The sequence below is a fragment of the Atractosteus spatula genome, chromosome 28, assembly GCF_055471065.1.
Source record: "Atractosteus spatula isolate fAtrSpa1 chromosome 28, fAtrSpa1.hap1, whole genome shotgun sequence".
In the NCBI taxonomy this organism is placed as follows: Eukaryota; Metazoa; Chordata; class Actinopteri; order Semionotiformes; family Lepisosteidae; genus Atractosteus; species Atractosteus spatula.
The window spans coordinates 10232366-10249695 of NC_142733.1; the positions used below are offsets into that span (position 1 = coordinate 10232366).

At 47.8% G+C, this 17330-nt stretch overlaps 1 protein-coding gene across 2 annotated transcripts in view; it reads right to left on the reverse strand.

Moving 5' to 3' along the window:
* gng7 (guanine nucleotide binding protein (G protein), gamma 7) overlaps positions 1-17330 on the reverse strand; it is a 105322-nt gene that overhangs the window by 75831 nt on the left and 12161 nt on the right. For both annotated transcript variants that reach the window (XM_088907469.1, XM_088907470.1), the window contains exon 2: positions 15693-15757. The gene's annotated coding sequence lies outside the window, so the exon portion shown is untranslated. The remainder of the gene's footprint in view (positions 1-15692; positions 15758-17330) is intronic.

A 17330-nucleotide genomic window follows, 5' to 3' on the forward strand; every position in this document is an offset into this window, starting at 1 on the left:
CCGGCACCACTGCCAGCTATGCTGGACTTCACACACGTGCTGCAGCCTCACGCGTGCAAACTGCTCTGTGGAACCGTACTCGGGCTCCTTCTCCAGATATCACCAGGGACGGACATGCTCACAGACGATTCCTGCCTCAGACCATCCCAGCCTCAGCACCGTTTATCCAATTACTGTAGTCACAGCTTCCTTTTAGCCAACTTCAAGACAAGAATGAGCAACTTGCAGGACCAGACTGGAAAAACCAAATGGCTCAGAAATCACAGTGGTGAAAAGCAGGGACAGAGGTTTCTCAGGTTGCTCCATTTTGTAGAAGGGGATTTCATCTAGAAATGAAACGGTTTTCATTTAAAGGCAGATGAACTCCTGAGGGATGGGGATGATACAATGTGTCTAACATAACCCCTAGAACCTTCACTGTGAACATAAGGCAGACATTTCTTTAACAGTCAAAATAAAACTGAGGCGAAATACCCCAGCCCTCACTTTCCGAGTTAAAATACACCGCCATCTAGCAGCTGTCCACTGCCTCTAGAAGGAAACACCGCTGAGCTGCACTTTGAGCAACTTCAGGTTTTAAAAGCAGCAGTTTCTGAATACAAGAAGCTCGGCACCCACCGCAGAGTAGGGGCACCACTTTGAATATTGCCACAAGAGAGTTAAAATAATAACATCGCTTTTCTGCTTTGTTTGGACAATTTATACTTGTGATCGAAGCTCACAGATGCAGAAATGGACAAGCCTGCCACAGGGGTTCTCCATTGGAAGCAAAAAAAACAAGATCAAACACACGTGCTCATTGTCACACCGATGCAAGATCTTCTGGGAAACTGTAGATTGTGGCTTTCAATGGCAGCTGCAAAGCATTTTCTTTCAGAACAACAGAACGGCTGAGAGGCTTTATCCTCGGCTTCCTACCTACGGCAAGCAGCCAGGGCCTCTGGGTGCAAGGATGCTGCACTGTGACTCACTCTGCTGCAGCTAAGACTGGAAGCACATTATTAATTTAAGGCATCTCCAGGTGCCGCAGTGATGACTAGCCTGGAAAACAAAGCGTGAAACAACACTACACGCTTCCCGGAAAGATGAGAGCTGGGGAGTGTGGGCTTGCTGCCGGCTGTCATTCCCAGCAGAGGCAATGGATCCAGAGATACAGGAAAGGATGAGGTGCTTTAAGACGAGGCATAAGCCGTCTGCAGAACTGGCCAATCACAGCACGGTGTGTTCCGAGGGCAGCCAATCGGAGATGAGCGGGAGGGGGGTGGCTGGCGGTGCTTGTGTTGATGGAGTGGGGGAGGAGGCGGGGGGTTCCAGTCATCGCTGTCATAGTCTAGAGGCTTTCGTCACTGCGGAACAGAGTACAGAGTGTCCCCAGCACAGCCAAGCTTGGCTACATCGATAACTCCGCACGACCTGGGAAACAAAAACATCTCGGACTCCGCGGGGCAGTGACCGTCCCCGGGGTCCTCTAATCACATGGAGACGAGGGGGGGCGGGAAGTAGGATACTGTACAACAGTAAACATCCCTCTGGTCCAGGTGCAATGGCAACAGACCTCCCCCCATACTAAATTTTAGAAATTAGAAACTGATAAGCAAACAGATTAACAGCTAAGACCCTGCGGAACCCACCCATCTATTCTCAAACCGCTTTATCGAAGTCTGGGTTGCGGGGAACTGGAGCCTAGCAAGCAATGGGCGCAAGGCAGGGTACCACTGGACGGGACTCCAGTCTACGGCTGGGAACACACAGACACTAACACACGGGCCAATTTTCCCAGAAGCCAATTAATCTACCTGCGTGTCTTTGGGCTGTGGGAAGAAACAGAAGCACCTGGAGGAAACCCATGTGATCATGGGAGACCATGCAAATTCCACACAGACAGCACTCCAGTCTGGGATCGAACCCTGGGCCCCGGCACGGCTTAGCAATGCTAACCGCTGCACTACTGGGCTGTATGTTTACGGAAAGGCTCAGCAAAACTATGTAATTCAATTAGAGGATGCAATCCGATCATTGCAGACTGGCAATAAAGCAAATGCACAGACTATCTGCTACTTCAGTTATGACAAATTCTTCCAGGAATACAAGTGTCACTACTACCTACCCAGCAGTAGGTCCGATTTAAATGGCAGAGCATTTAGGATTACAACCAAAGGTTTATACTTCAGAGGCAAGAGGAAAAGGTAGGTAAAAAATACACTAAACATCCCATCGCCGCCCTCTGCTGAGATTCTGCTTTCTCAAAGACTAAAATCACTTTCCAATTTTCAACATATCTGCATTTGCACTGTGTATATATGTAGAACAAAACCCTTCAATAACTCAGGAATCTAGGCATCACTATACAGCTTAAAACCTGAATCACCAGCTCTTGTGCTGGATCGTCAAAGGTACGTCTGGGTTTCACTTCAAATGAGTGTTCAGTTACCCAATGGAAACTATAATGTGCTTAATTAGTCAAGATCAACAGTGTTTAGACACTGTTTAATGTACACCCAAAAGGCTGTGGTTCTCCCGGGACAGGGCTGCAAAATAATTAACACCGCATGGATGCAGAAACAGTAGCAGGAGAGGAACTCCCATTTCACAGCAGCCTCTTTGGAGAGTTCGACATGGGAGCACCACTGACGCTGAAAGAGAAATTTACCATCATCTCTCACAGCAGCCTTCAGACAGGGATTTACTATCAATTCATCTTGAACTGATGACTTCTTCTCTCATGCCTCTTCTACTGCAAACATGGAAATCAAGGAACTCCTTGTATTTTGTTTTATTTTATTAACAGATGTTTCTTTATTTCCATACTTGTATGTTAATTTAAGGATGAACTGCAATTGTGTAGAACTATATTGCTGGGACTACAGATTCGCAATGTGACTGCAGAAGGTACAGGGGCTTAGAGAGTAGTGGCTCAACTGGAATTGTGCCGTGTTGAAAAAACTCTGCACTGTGGAGCGAGGGAATGGGACGCACACAGTGCACAAGCTCTCAGGAAGTGTACACACACACAATTACTGTAATGCACATCTCAGCACTGATCTAAACTGGCACAATACAAATTAAAACTATTAATAAACAACACAGTTTTAACAGTGGCTCTGAGGTAAGCATTGTGCCTCACAGCACTGGGGCTCTGGATTAAACTGCAGAAAAGGGCTGCTGTCTGGGTGGAGCATGTATGTTCTCCGCGCATTTCTGTTGGTTTCCTCTGGGTGCTCCAGTTTCCTTCCACAGTCCAAAGATATACTGGTAGGTTAGTGGGCTTGTGGGAAAGGCATGACTGTGTGTCTGGGGCTGTGTGTCCTGTCCAGGGTGTACCCTGCCCTGTGCCCGTCACCTGCCTGGATAGGCTCCCACTCCCCCGTCACCCTGAACTGGAAGAAACAGTGAGAAAATGGATGGGTGGGATAAACAATTGCTCTCGTGTATAAAATACAATCTTACTGCTCAGGTTTGCTCTTTGCTCAGTTTTGCAGCCGGTAGCTCCCTGATGATGATGGCTGTTTTCAAAAAGTGGTCCCGCCTAACTGAAAACACCTCATCGCCTCCGACCCCCGATAAAAGCCTGACCGGAGGGCGTGTGTGGCTCACAGACTCCCTCCGGAGAGGAGGAGAGGGTGAGGGAAATTTCCAGCGGGGAGGAGGAGGGGGAGAATACGTATGGAGTGAGATTTTCCAGGCGGGCCTCCCTGCTGGTGCCCTGGCAGGCGGCACCGCAGGGCTCCTGAGAGAGCTGGAGGCCAGCCAAGCGCACACATGTGTATACACGGGCAGAGAGCCAGGGACGCACATGGGAGGAGAGCAAAAAAACATCAACATGTTGTGAAAGCAGAGGGGCAGAGTGGGAGGGGCAGGATCTCTCGGGACGGGACAGGACGAGACCCCCTCCTCCTCCTCTCTCGGCTTACTCCATCATCCCCGCTCGGATGTCAGCCCAGTGGGCTGCACGCACTTCGGCCAGTCTGATGGATAACAGAGAGGCTATACAGTAGCGTGCATGATAATTAAAACACTGAGACCTGGAACTTACTGTTACTTATTGACCCTACCTTGCTTTGGACAAACACAGTGATTCACTTCAAAAGGCTTCTTGCAAATTCATTTTAAACGAAACTCCGTTAAGATCAAAGCACAGCTTTCTGCAGGGAGTGTACAAGTAAGAGCTGGTAGTGCTAACACGAAACATCAGAGCAGCCACAAATGAAAGGAGACCCATCGGACTCACAAGGTTCTGTTTAAACTGCATAATTGGGAAGACCACACCCCCTTTCCCCACCCCGCCCCCTTAAAGGGACAATCTAGAGCAACCAATCAAAGCTCACCTGAATGTCCTCAGGTGGGAGGAAACCGGGGGACCTGTGGAAAACCCACATTCATACTGCAGGAACACGCTAACTCCACACAGACAGGTGACCAATAGCTGAATCAAACCCAGGGCCCAGGTCCATCTTTTGTTAAATAAGACCGTAACCAGTAACATATCTGACTGTTTTTCTTCCATCCTTTCACTAGGTTACTTGAAACCACTTCTAAGAAAGCCGAATGTAATATAAGGTGTGTGGCTGTGTTTCTACTTCAAGTCTGGACAAATAACATTAATACATTTGATTATTTTGCCAGATTTGCAGAGAAAGTTTCTTACACATAAAAAAGCAATACCACTGAAGTGAAGGGGTATTATAATACATTTACATAACATACACAACTATGTAACTGGGCAATTTCAAAGCTAGTAATGACCTTTGTGTTTTTTTCACGTTTCACTCCAGGTTTATTTTAGGACCAGAACTCCTTGTGCTGTAAAGCGATCCCTCTGAAAATCCCATCTCTCATGAGACCCCTCACTCGAACGTCGCACTGCCAGTCTTTTCTAAACACTACTACAGGCTGGGCAGCTGGACTGTGCTACTAAGGCAAGAATCCAAGTCCGTTCAACCTGTGTAACATCCTTGCGATGTTCTGGAGAAATCCAGAATTGCTTGCTGCTCTCTACAGTTTCCCAGAACAGGGAGTTGCTTTTCCTGTGTTCCCAGTTATGGTCTTTGTTATGAGTCAGGGAAAACAAGAATCTGGACTGCTCGAACATTAAATAACACAAAAGGTAGGCTGTGAAGGTTAGGGATCATCTGAAACTTATTTTTTGCTCATTCAGTGAAACAGAACTCCCAGCAGGTCAAAGCTCAGTGCACGTTGGGGTTTTTTTACTTGCAAGCTTTTGCACAAAGTCAACTAATGAAGCAGACAAGCAAGAAGATTAAGATTGTAATATTCATGCTGGAGTGGGCTGGTCCAACGGTGAATCGAACCCAGGTCACCAGCTTCTGACACCAGGAAAAGTCTCAACACCGACTCGCGATCAGTGACACACCGTGGGTGATGTACAGACACCAGCAGGTCACGGCCAGATGGTTTGCTCGAAGGTCTTAGGCCAACTTTCATCAAACATAAGATTGCCCCCGAGTCAGTGATCATATAAAAAAATTAGTCCTTTTTTCTCATTTTTCTCTTAGAAAAGTTGAATATGTCACTTTTTTCCTAACCAGTATAATGCGCATTGTTCTCTGAAATCTACTCAAGGTTTCCCTTGACTCGTTAAGATTGATCTCCCCCACTCCCCAAACCCCCAAGGTCCACTTAAAAGCTTGAAGTGACTCACGTTACTGTAAAACATTTACGCAAGAACACGCAGATCTTCTGATCCAGCACGTTTTTTTTAGCTGGTACAACTGAACACAATTTGCTGGCTGAAAGCTTTTTCAGGAATTCATTTGGTACAGATTCACAAATCAAAAGCTCATCTGTGAAACTGCATTACAGGTCCTTCGGGAACTAGTGGAGGAAATCCACAGTCCTGCCCAGCGCTTTCCATCCGTATCGGCATCAGTGTCTTGGCTCTGACGCTGTTCAGAGGCCGAACGAGAGAACGTAAAACAACCTGGAAAGACTTCAGCACACACGTCTGTGGGCAGAGCAGAAAACAAACAGGGCCGCCACCTAGGCTGGCAATTAAAACTCCTGAAAATAAAAAAAACTGTTTTCCCTTTTAATTGAAGGCAGAGGAAAAACGAATAGCCATTTAAGACACCATTAAAAAGTAACACACCTAACAAGTTATTCTTTTAAATCTTCATTTTGATCAAGTTTAAAGCAGCAGTGTATATCGCATCTGACACTCCGGCTGGCACAGGTTGCGTTCCCGGTTGCAGGAGTTTTCTCGGTGCTTATCAGTTCAGACAGCACATCCCAAGCAACACTGCACAATTGTAATAGGGGTTCAAAGTGAGACTGTTGGTTTGCGAGACTGAAATCCTGGTTTTCCAGCTGAATGTTCAAATACCTGATTTGAAGACGTGAATCAACTAATCCTTGGCTCAGTTGAATCCTTTAAATTGTTTTTCAGTTCTTTAATAGCAGGGGATGCCTGGAAGTGGAAATGGCCACCTTTTCTCCAACTTAAAAACAGAATTGTTAACTGACCTGATGCACAACCCAGAGAAAGTTACAGGGTGTTTCTAGTAAAAGCTTTTGCACAGTAGTACAAGTACAGCAGATCAAGTGTCAAGTGTTAGACTGGAGCACCATCTGGAAACATCTGGGGTAGATCCAGACTCAGCCCAGAACCAGTCCGATTTCACTACAATACAACAACCTGGACTCGGTTTCACTCCTCATACATTTTGGATATTCTGCTGTCAATATTTCAGAGGTGGCTTCTGCTCATGAGGCCACAAAAAGGGCCACCGTTAAAGCACAGGAGTTTTTGGCCGGTTTAAAAGGTCTGATTAGTACGCAGGGTAAAGGGCAGGGTTTGTTCTGCCAGAAATACACTCAGCCATACAAAGGAAAGTATTTTGCTTCTCTAGTAATACAATAGACCATGATGTACAGTACTCTCACGGGAGATTGCTGAACAAAGTGAAACCATGAATCATACAGTGCACCTACTCCAACACTACACAGGAGACTGCAGGCTGACCGTTTCAAGAATTCAATGGCTCGGAGGCAACACATCTGGGGGGAGATCAGAGAGCAACCAGGGAAGGATGGACTTTCAGCCCTCTATTGAAGTACGGGTGAAGTACTTGAAGTTTGGCTGCAATTACAGTTTGTGTGCTTCTCTCCAGGGCTGTGTTAGAGTGCAGAACCCACACACTGCCTGGAGCACCGGGGCAGGATGAGGAACAGCCAGAAAGAAGAGTAACCCCGCCACTACCAGCAATCGCACAGCACTGCGCTGACAAGTGCCCCAGGGCTCATCCTACAAGGGATACTTTCTGGGGCTTCACACGAGGCAGAAGTATGAAGGTAAAACTTATTTTCTATGGAACGCTGAACGCCAATCAAAAAGGTCTGAGGTAAGGTCAGCAGCATTGCTGGGGTTTTAGGAACACTGGACAGCAGAGAAAGCCATCTGCTCTACATTCTGTGGGGGGGCTGCAACTGTCGTCAGCTCGCTCGCTGAGGCGGGACCCCCTTTCTGCAGACCTCTCAGTCGTACGCAGCTCTGCCTAGTCGGTGACTCCCAAAATCCGAGCAGGATTTATCCGCCAGTGAAGACTCCCCGAGGACGGAGGAAGTTGCTGGGAAAGGCCACAGGAGGCTCTGCAAGCGACCCGAGATTCACCCCTCTGTTTACAACACTCTTCACAGCTCGTTATCCAGATCTGACTGTCCTTCCGGGGAACAGACTAATACTTTCCCAGAAAACCAGAAAAAAAAAATCTGGCACGGTCTTAAACGTTGCATCAAAGCAGAGTTTCTAAGTGGATCGTGTTGGAAATTAGGTGGGAGCAGGTCAGAGTCCAGCACTCGTCTTACAAACAGAAGCGACACTGAAAGCTCGGTGTGCACGAGCTGAAGCTGAAAAAAAGCTTGAAACCCCTCTGGACAAAACCATATCAGCCTCCCATGAATCTATTCCGAATACCAATACAGTCAAACACTTCCTGAACCTTTACTCCAACACACATGTTCTTCTTTACTCACAAGCCTCCGATAATCAAAAAACAGAAACTGACAGTGCCTTATCCTGCATGTGGAAAGTTTCAGTCTAACCCACAAGGAGACATCTACCATGTTTCCCTTCACAATCCGAACTCCGGAAGTTTTCACAATCCGGACGTTTTCTAGCCTCGGGCAGTCTGCAGTTTTCCATAGTCCAATAGACTAATATATATCAATAGTACATACCAATATACCTTTATAAATATACACACATTTTCCCCATAAGGTGGAAAGTCCCATCTTCAGGCCAGAGACTGTGAACACTTGTAGGAAGAGAACTAGTTTTTGGTAGAAACTGGGTCAGGTTTTTGGTGCAGTACAGACAGGCAGGCCCTCAGGGATTATTTATCCCATTGAACACACTTGCATTTCGTTGTGCCTCTATGTGAGGAGTTCAATAGGCAGTTAGACCCCCAATATTGCACAACATGGCTCACAAGCTCCCATGAGGCCTAAAGAACTACATGTGCTTTCTCTGGGGGGCTGTTGGCTTTGCAACCAGTGTGAGGGTCTCTGGAAATATGCTGCCACGTGCATAAACAACCCAAAATTGCTCAACACCAAAGTTATGGACAAAGCCGTGGCTGCAGACTTCTTCCAAACTCAGTATTTTACCTTTGCTCCCTGGCCAGCTACGTGAAGCCTTGCACAGCCCTGACCTGCTGCAGTGATATTCATACACGCGCAGCGAAGCCCTAGAAACAGGGTGGACTTATTAAGTCAACAAGTCACTGAAGTGTTTGGGCAGAATGAGAACAGAGGGAGGCCGATGCTTCCGGCAGGATTGTGGCCCTTAATTCACATTCCTACACCCTCCTTGGCACGGAGTTTAGGAGTGGAGAATGAGCGAAACCACTTAGACCTGTCCCACATGTCAACAGCAGAAACTCTGGGCACCGGCTCCCCCTAGTGGCAGACGCCACACCTGCCGCACCTGCTCTGGTGTTCTGGTCACCAATCCCCAAGGCCTCTTCCCCAGAACACCGTGCTTTTGAAAAGCATGCGCTCACACGTCAATACCTGTACACAACACGCATTCATGCACGCTTGGAGTAGCGCGTGAATAAGCTTACAAGGGCAGCCTACAATCCAGACGACCCGGGCGTCACATCACAGCGCAGGGAAGACGCATCACCACGTGGAGAAAGCCCTCGTTATCAACTGACTGCCTCTTCAGTTGTCTACAGCAGGGTGACTCATTTAAAAAAAATTAAAAGCACTTAAACAACAGGTTTTGGCTCGGTGAGTCCGAGAATCGGGCGCGCTCGGCGGCGGAAGGCGTGAAGCGCAGCTTCGCGGGGATGTCCCGGCCCACGCTCCTCACACAGGCCTGAAGAGGATTTCCACGGCTCCAGCTGGCTCTCCCACTTCTTTCTCGCCCTCCCAGGAGGGCCTTGTCCTTCCCTTGTAAGGAAGAATTTCCGCCACGCCGCCGTGCGCCCCAGTGGGGCCCTCGGGGCTCCCCCAGACTCTCCGACCCCGGAAGCGAGCGCAGTAAAAGCCAGATCTTTCCGATATTTCACACACTCAACTGGAAAGGAAGACCTGTGGAACAAGGGACTGATGCCAGATCAAGTGAGTGGTTTTTTTCCGCTTGCGACCAGTTTGCACACTCAGAAAATGAGTCGGGGAAACAACTGTGATTCAGAAGTGATCAGATGTTAATACACTGCAAATAAAAACGGTACTACTAGATATCATTACAACGCTCCTTGAAAACGGAAACAAGCCTGTTTTTTTAACAACAAAGAAGATTCTCCCCAAAACAGTGGTTAAACCTTATGCTTTCTTACATGCAGGGGTGGAATTGTATGGACTGTGACACAGTGTTCCCTCTGCGCTGTGCTCTGACTCACTCAGATTCACACACCGGGCTACTAAATCACTGGCTCAATGCTCTGCAACACCACTGGGGTGCTCGGACTAAACATTATGCCCCAAGTGCTGAGAAATGCACAACCTGCAACTCTCAAGATAAGAAAAAAGGATCTTATAAACACCTCTGACTTCAGAAAGCAAACTGCCTTTAACAGGAACTCTCATAAGCAACAAAAAATGACCTGAACAAAACAGCAAAACAAACTCTCACCAGACCGGCCATCCTTCACCTTGAGAGCATACTGGCCAGAAAAACGTGCAACATCACAAATGATCACAGAGGGCTTCAGAGAGCAGGACTGCTAACAATCCTCATAAACAAAACAGCTTGATCTGTTTCCAGGAGGTCATCTCTACATTAATTACTCTAGAAACAGAACTGCATCAACTGGACCTTGGATTTGTGTCCCTCAAAGGGAGGAGGGTTCAGTCACTCAAGGCTATAAAATTAGGAGGATTCAGAGAGGTTCAGTAATTTACGATGGTAGCCGAGTCAGGCCTTGAATTAGGAATCTCCTGGTAACAAACCCTTTTCCTTAACCACAGGACCCAACTGGTCTCCTTTGGTTAGCTCTGTTTCAAAGATCTGGGCATCCTCCTTTGTGATTTAAAAAAAGTCCTGTGCAAATACCCCCTCACTGTGCATGAAGAGCAGCACAGGTGAGCATGTGTGTGTGTGCGTGCGTGCGTGCGCATGCGTGTGTGTGTGTGTGCTGTGAACGTGCGCACAAGCACATGTCCGCCGCCCCTCTGCGCTCCACCTGGGACTGACCGTGTCCCCTCATCCCCCGCTGACCCACTTTCCACCGGCGTGGAGCTTCCGGCTGGAGCTCAGCGGCTCAGGGAGCAGAAACAGCCTCCTGCCCCCCCCCACCATGGGCAGACACGCCGGCCCCAGGACGAGCAAGGCAATCAGGCCGAAGAGCTCTTGAACTTTACGAAAAGACAGCTTCACTGAAGCACAAAAAAAAGATGAAGTGGGGACGGGAAGCAATTACTGCACCTCGCTGACAGGGACGTGCTGTGTGTTTCCTCAGCGTTTGAGGTGAGTCAGCTCGTTTACATAACGCACTCCGGGGAGCTGGTAATCGAGCTGACACCGAGAAGCCGCTTGGCCCACTTCTCAGCCGCTCTCCCAATCGAGGGACCTCTAGTTCCAGGATATTGCTGCTCGCTCACCAGCGAGATCAGGTTCGGACCCTCGTCTACAGCCTTCTCGAGTTGCCCTGCCGTACGGTCCCTCACACACTGACCCCGAGAGAGCAAGCTCTCCGTGTCTAGCGGCACAGATCCCACCACGTCTGCGCCCTCCCAGTGCTCCCCGTGACCTCAAACGTTATGAAACGTCTCTGCAGTCGATTCCAAAACATTCCTGAAACCGGTCAGGAAGCTGGGGGGGGGAGGGGGGGGAGGAGAAGCTACACCCAGAAACCCTCAATAAAAACATAACGTCAGCAAACCGAAGGAAACTACTCAGCCCATGTAGGACAGGTGGCTGCTAGTAAGCCATTGATCCAAGGATCTTGTCTAGCCATGTTTCTGAAGGAAACCAGCGTTAGCATTAAAATCCTCAGCTGGACAGCTTGCTCCAGAATCCCACAGTCCTTTGCGCAAAGAAATGCCTCATGTTCTCAGTTTTAAAAACCCTTTACTGCAGTTTCCTGTGGTTCACGGCAGGTTCAAGAGCAGTTCACTATTAGTTATGAATAACTTGACTAGGCTGGTTTTGTCAATGTGCTGAATCAGGCTCCTTCACAGCCTTTTCTGTCCAACACGAAAAAGAGTAAGTCCATTTAGTTCCCAATACCCATCCATCCACTTTCTAACTGCTGTAGCTGAATCAGAAGAAACCCACCAGAACATGGGGAGAACATACAAACCCCACACAGACAACGCCCCAGATATTGAACCCAGAACCCCAGTACTTTCACAACTCCCTTTCAAATCTGGGAAAGCACAGCATTTGTATGCCAGCAGGATACCTTTTTCAGCATTCACAAAATGACTGATGTCTTTGGTGTGCTTTTACTAATTCATCTTCAAGTTTCTGCGGTCAGGAAGTTACTGTATTATTCATGTGTTGTCTCTCATGCTGCTTTTCTAAAATAATAATGCACCATGAACACATCGTTTTTAGAACAACAGACGCAGCAGAACAAAGCTCTCTAGTGCCGGGCTGTGCTGGGGTTTTCAGTAAGTGTTATCAGCTCAGCAGACCATCAGCAGTGAGCACAAGCCAGCTCTGCAGAACGGCGATCGGTGTGGATATGACCAGGCTGAAGCAGCTCTCAAAGGGCTCTTCTCAGAGAGCAGCTGCACGCCGAGGCAGAGGTGCTGCAGGGCTCCTCGGCGAGGAGGAGGTCAGGGGATGACGCTGTTGGAGCGAGGAGTGATTCAGCCACAGCCCGCTTCTGGGATGGGTTTTCAATTCCTCGCTTTGAATCAGATCTCCCAGGTACTCTCAAGCCGCGCTCTAATGCGTAAATAGCCCCCTGCTGCTCCTCCCCACAGTGATCCCAGAGACACACAGGCACACAGACCTCGAAAACACAGGCAGCCGTAGCTGCAGGACTGGGAAGAAAAGAATGCCCCCTCCCACCGGGGCTCATTTTACCAGCATGTCTCTGGACTTTGGGCAGAAACCAGAGCACCCAGAGGAAACCCACACAAACTCCACGCAGACAGCACCCCAGGATCAGAACTGAACCCAGGACCCCAGCACTGCGAGGCAACAACACTCACCACTGCACCACTGTGCTGCCCGCATTTCTATAAATCCCCAAAACAAAAAGATCACAACTTCATGAAAAAATAATTACTTTCCCGTAGTGCTGCTAACTTGGCAGCTGTTACCAAGATTGGAAGAGGGATTTTGTGAGACAACTACCACTGTTGATGTAGGTTACTCTGTTAGTCCTGCTTGTGTGCGCTTACTTATCTCTGCATGACCTCAACAGCAACGGCAGTGTGATCCAAAGACTGCAAGATCTCGTGCTTGAAAATGGCTTTCAAAGGGCTATGGCGCCCCCGTGTGGTCAAAACAAATGTTTGCAGCAATAAGCACAATAGACCAGAGGTATTCCGTTTTTTCTGGATAGGCAACTCTTATCAAGGACTCCAGAATAAACATAAATCTTACTTTATGACTACGATCTCAATAACTAATGCAGTTAAGAGAATATCCACAAGTCAATGGACCCACTATAAGCACTGTCAGACAGCAGATCAATTGCATGAGAGAGTTCCAGATGATTCTCAAGATACTTCTGTGAATGCAATCCCCTTAGGCTTCTTAAAAATAGCTACCAGGTGCCTAATTAAATTAAAGAGGTTATAACAGCCACTGGTGTATGGGTTTCCAACACAGCTCTGCCCATGTGGGAGATAATCTGTAGTTATTTGATCCCTGGATCTCATCCAGCCATTTCCCGAGAGAAACCAGGGTATCGGCTTCAACACCATGGCTGGGCAGCCGGTTCCAGACTCCCACAACCCCCTGCGTACAGATATGCATCCTGTTCTTGGTTTCAAATGCTTTTTCACATAGTTTCCACATCTGCCTCCTTGTTCACGTTTCACCGTTGATTTTGGGGAATCCCGCTGGACTGACTCAGTCAGTGTCTTTGAAGATTTTAAATACCCGTATCCTCGAGAAACCCTGGGCTGGCGGGCTGCCCTGCTGCACGAGGGAAGGGTCCCTGGGAGAAGTGCTGGTCTGAGTGCAGACGAAGTCTGGGTCACTTGACCAGTGGAACGATGGCTGGGATTCTCCCAACAGTGGCGAGCAATTTGGTCAGGCCTAGGCAAGTCTCGACTCTCAGCGACACAGCGCCTCCTGTGGACACCTGGACACTTGCACACCACGTGGCGGTCGGCGAGGGACACGCCTCTCCCCCAGTCAGCTCCGAGTCCCTGGCACAGGGTGGGGCAGGGCTGCCTGGATTGTGGGGCTCGACCGTAAGGAGGCTGCAAGTGTCTCGCTCTGCCCCCGTGTGCGGGCACAGGGTTTGAAGCTGCCAGATGGGATGTGAAAGCACAATGGCTTTTCCAAATCAGCCACGTATAACACAAGAAAATGCATGACTGGCGAATGCACATTTTTTTAAAAACAAAGAAAACCTCTGCAACAGAATTTCACAGTGCCTGAACAAAACCACCTCCGCTGTCTCTCGCCTTACACAGGCCCCTTCAGGCGTGAAAAGGAACAGAACCTGTCGCTACACCTTCCTGACCACATGGTTGCTCCCACAATGCTGTGCTCAAGAAGCCTTGCAGAAAAGGACACAGCGCCTGAGTGTTTCTGGAAATTTCAACCAGCCTGAGCCACGTTTCAGCCGTGTCCTCCAGCAGCGCAGTGAAAGCCTTAACCGATTGCAGAACAAGATGTGCTTGACGAGGCCACAGCCTGCCTGCGGCTCAGCCTCTGCTCTTCATCAACGTCACTGAAGCAGAAGGCTGTGCTGCTGCTGGGAAGGTCTAGCTGCGAGAGATACTGGGGAGGGATGAGTTATTTTCACAGAGGGAGCGGAAGTTGGCCAATGCCCCTTCACAGTCGGGGTGACCAGTGTCCAGTCCAAGGGGGATCTTGTGGTTTCCGTGAGCTTAATGCTCCAGAGAGCAGGAAATCCACCAGCCCAGTGAGCTGTGAAGGACGTCAACCTTTCATCAAGCTGTCTGAGGGCACCCACAACTGCAGAGGACAAACTAACGGGATAGTGCTGTATCAAGTTTTTTTTTCTAGCACAGCCCTTCATATCTCTTTGCAGCTTCACTCACACCTCCTCTCAGCAGAACTGGCCAGTGAGAGGAGACACTACAGGGACACATACTGTATGAGACCGTGTATAGCGATGGTATACACCAGGGGGCGCTGTGTCAACTGGTGTCCAGGCAAAAGGGGGGACCCGATTTACGTTAAGGCGGGAGACAAGAATGTTGCGATGTCTAAAAGGAAATTTTTTAATTAAAGGGAATTGAACAATACAAATATGGAGCCATAAGAGACAATGTTTTGCCAATGTGAACGCAGGGCATTTTCCATTAAGAATGAATGGAACAGAGGCAGGTTAGGGACCATAAGTTAGACCGAGTGTGCGTTTCACTTGTAGCTGCCCAAATGTCATGTTATAAGTCCCTGTTAGATGCCTAAATAATGCAATTAGTAGGAAAATTAGGTAGGGGAATTAAAATCCACAAGAACTAATGTAATTCGCTGGAGATACATTCCTATCATACAGTTTGGACATGGGTGTATACTTTGAATGCACCCATAACCCAGAATAAAACACAGAAAGAGTGTCACCAATGACTACCACAGCAGCTGTAAAGCAATTTCTCTCGCATTTTGTCTCTGCTTTACTGTCCCTTTGTGTCAAATCGTTTACCCTGAAGTGCCGGCAGGAAGGCATAGAGAATAATGGGAGTACAGTGGAAATGCATGCAAGGTCTTCAGTATACGACATATTCAGATAAAGCCTTTCCATCATGTGTTTGTATTTTCCGGAGTTTTGTATATAATTCTGCAACACTTCCAGTACAACAGTCAGCTCGACTGAGTAAGGTCAGAAGGAACCTGTATTTATTAGAACAGAATACAACATCAGCCACGTTCCTCTATAGGCCTAGAGCAGGAAAAAATAATACTGCAGATGGCCTACTATAACATGGGCGAAATATGACAGAAAAAAAGCATCAAAGATCACCTGTTGACCAGACAAAGGCTTTCAGGGATAAGAGCCCAACAGAACACGTGTGTTAATCAGCCATGGACTGTACTATAAAATGCAGGTATTAGGCAATGTTCCTACCTTGACCAGGGCAAACGTCCAGTAAGCTCAGCTTTTTCAGAGAGTCTCCAGGCTTAGGTCTCTTCCTTGAATAAGAAAAGGGAAAAGACAGGACACCAGTCAGACCATGACGAGTGCCTGCAGGAAGAACAGAGCAACATTCTGTTGTGCAAAACATTACTCGTCCTCACAAATTAATCCTGTCCTAAAAAAAAAAACAGGACACCGATCCATGCAGGACACATCTGGAAAAAGAACAAAGCATCTAATGTGAATGTATATAAGCTCTTTAAGACAATGCACTTTAGTTTAAAAATGAAAATTTCTCCCCTATTGTTTGCTACAGAGTACCTTGCTAAAGGCTTGTGGCAAAACAGCCACCAGAGGGCGCCCTTTCACTGCAAACTCCCCTCCCTTCTGTTTCATAGCAAATCATTGCCCCTACTTTCACAAAATAGCCACTAGGACTGCAGCTGACCGTCAGAGCTCTCCCACCTTTTCTCGTCTGCATATGTACACACAAACGCCAGAACCTGCTGCACTCCATTACACGGCAACGCTATTTTTAAACATCGGTACACAGTAACTTGTAAAAACCCCAATTTACATCACAAGATAGACGGAATAGGCCCTATTACATTGTAAACAAGCAGGCATGTGAATAGATCTTTTAAACCAGTAGAAATATTGCTCGCGATTTCCAAACAGTTTTGCCGACAAATACTACTTTTTGATGCAGATCATTTAATCATTAGAACATTTCCGAGGTGAAATGTAAGCTGCTATTCGCTTGCACATCGCATTAGTGATCATGGTGACCGGTCAGGAGGAAGGGCCGCTTCACGTCGCGATTCTCGCTCTCGCTCGTAGCAAAACCAGCAGTGTGCAACAACATGGCGACTTACTTTCACAAGGCTCACGACTGTGCTTAATTCGAAATCTGTAAAACTTTTCTACATCGTCAGTTAATTCATTCTGTTACTGAAATCTAATAACCGGTCTAAGACATTGGGACTGCAGTTCTCCTTTATAATGACTTCATAAATCGGTTCCTTTTTCACACACATTGAAGGCAAAACAGAAAACGACAGGTGCTGTATCTAATTAAAAGCAATCCGACTGTGTAGGAACCTGAGAAAGGTTAAAAACAAGGCTGGGCCACCTTGCTTGTTTGGATCCACATTTTGAATGTGCTGATCACTTCCTGTGAACCGACACACAACCAGCTGCTGCTCTGAGGGCAGCCTGGGCGACACTGGCGTGCTGCTGTTCCCCGACCGCCCAGCAGGGTGCATCAGAATGTCACCTCTAACCTGAGAGCACTTCTTCCCAGACAGGCAATCCATCCAACCATTTTCCAACTGCGTCTTCCAATACAGAATCACAGGGAGCCAGAGCCCATCCCAAACAATCAATCAATCAGCAGGAAGAGGCACAAGGCAGGATCCCAGACAGGACACAAACACACTCCCACCGTGCCACTGAACCACCCATTAAACATGTTCAGGAAACGCATTTAAAATAAAAATACCATAGCTTTAACATTTAAAAATGAACTGAACTTGAATCCAAAGAGCCAGGGTATTTACGCCTTGATGGCTCCAGACACACCGGTTTTAGAGTTTCCTCCGCAGTGTCTGCATAGCTCTGCTGTTTAAC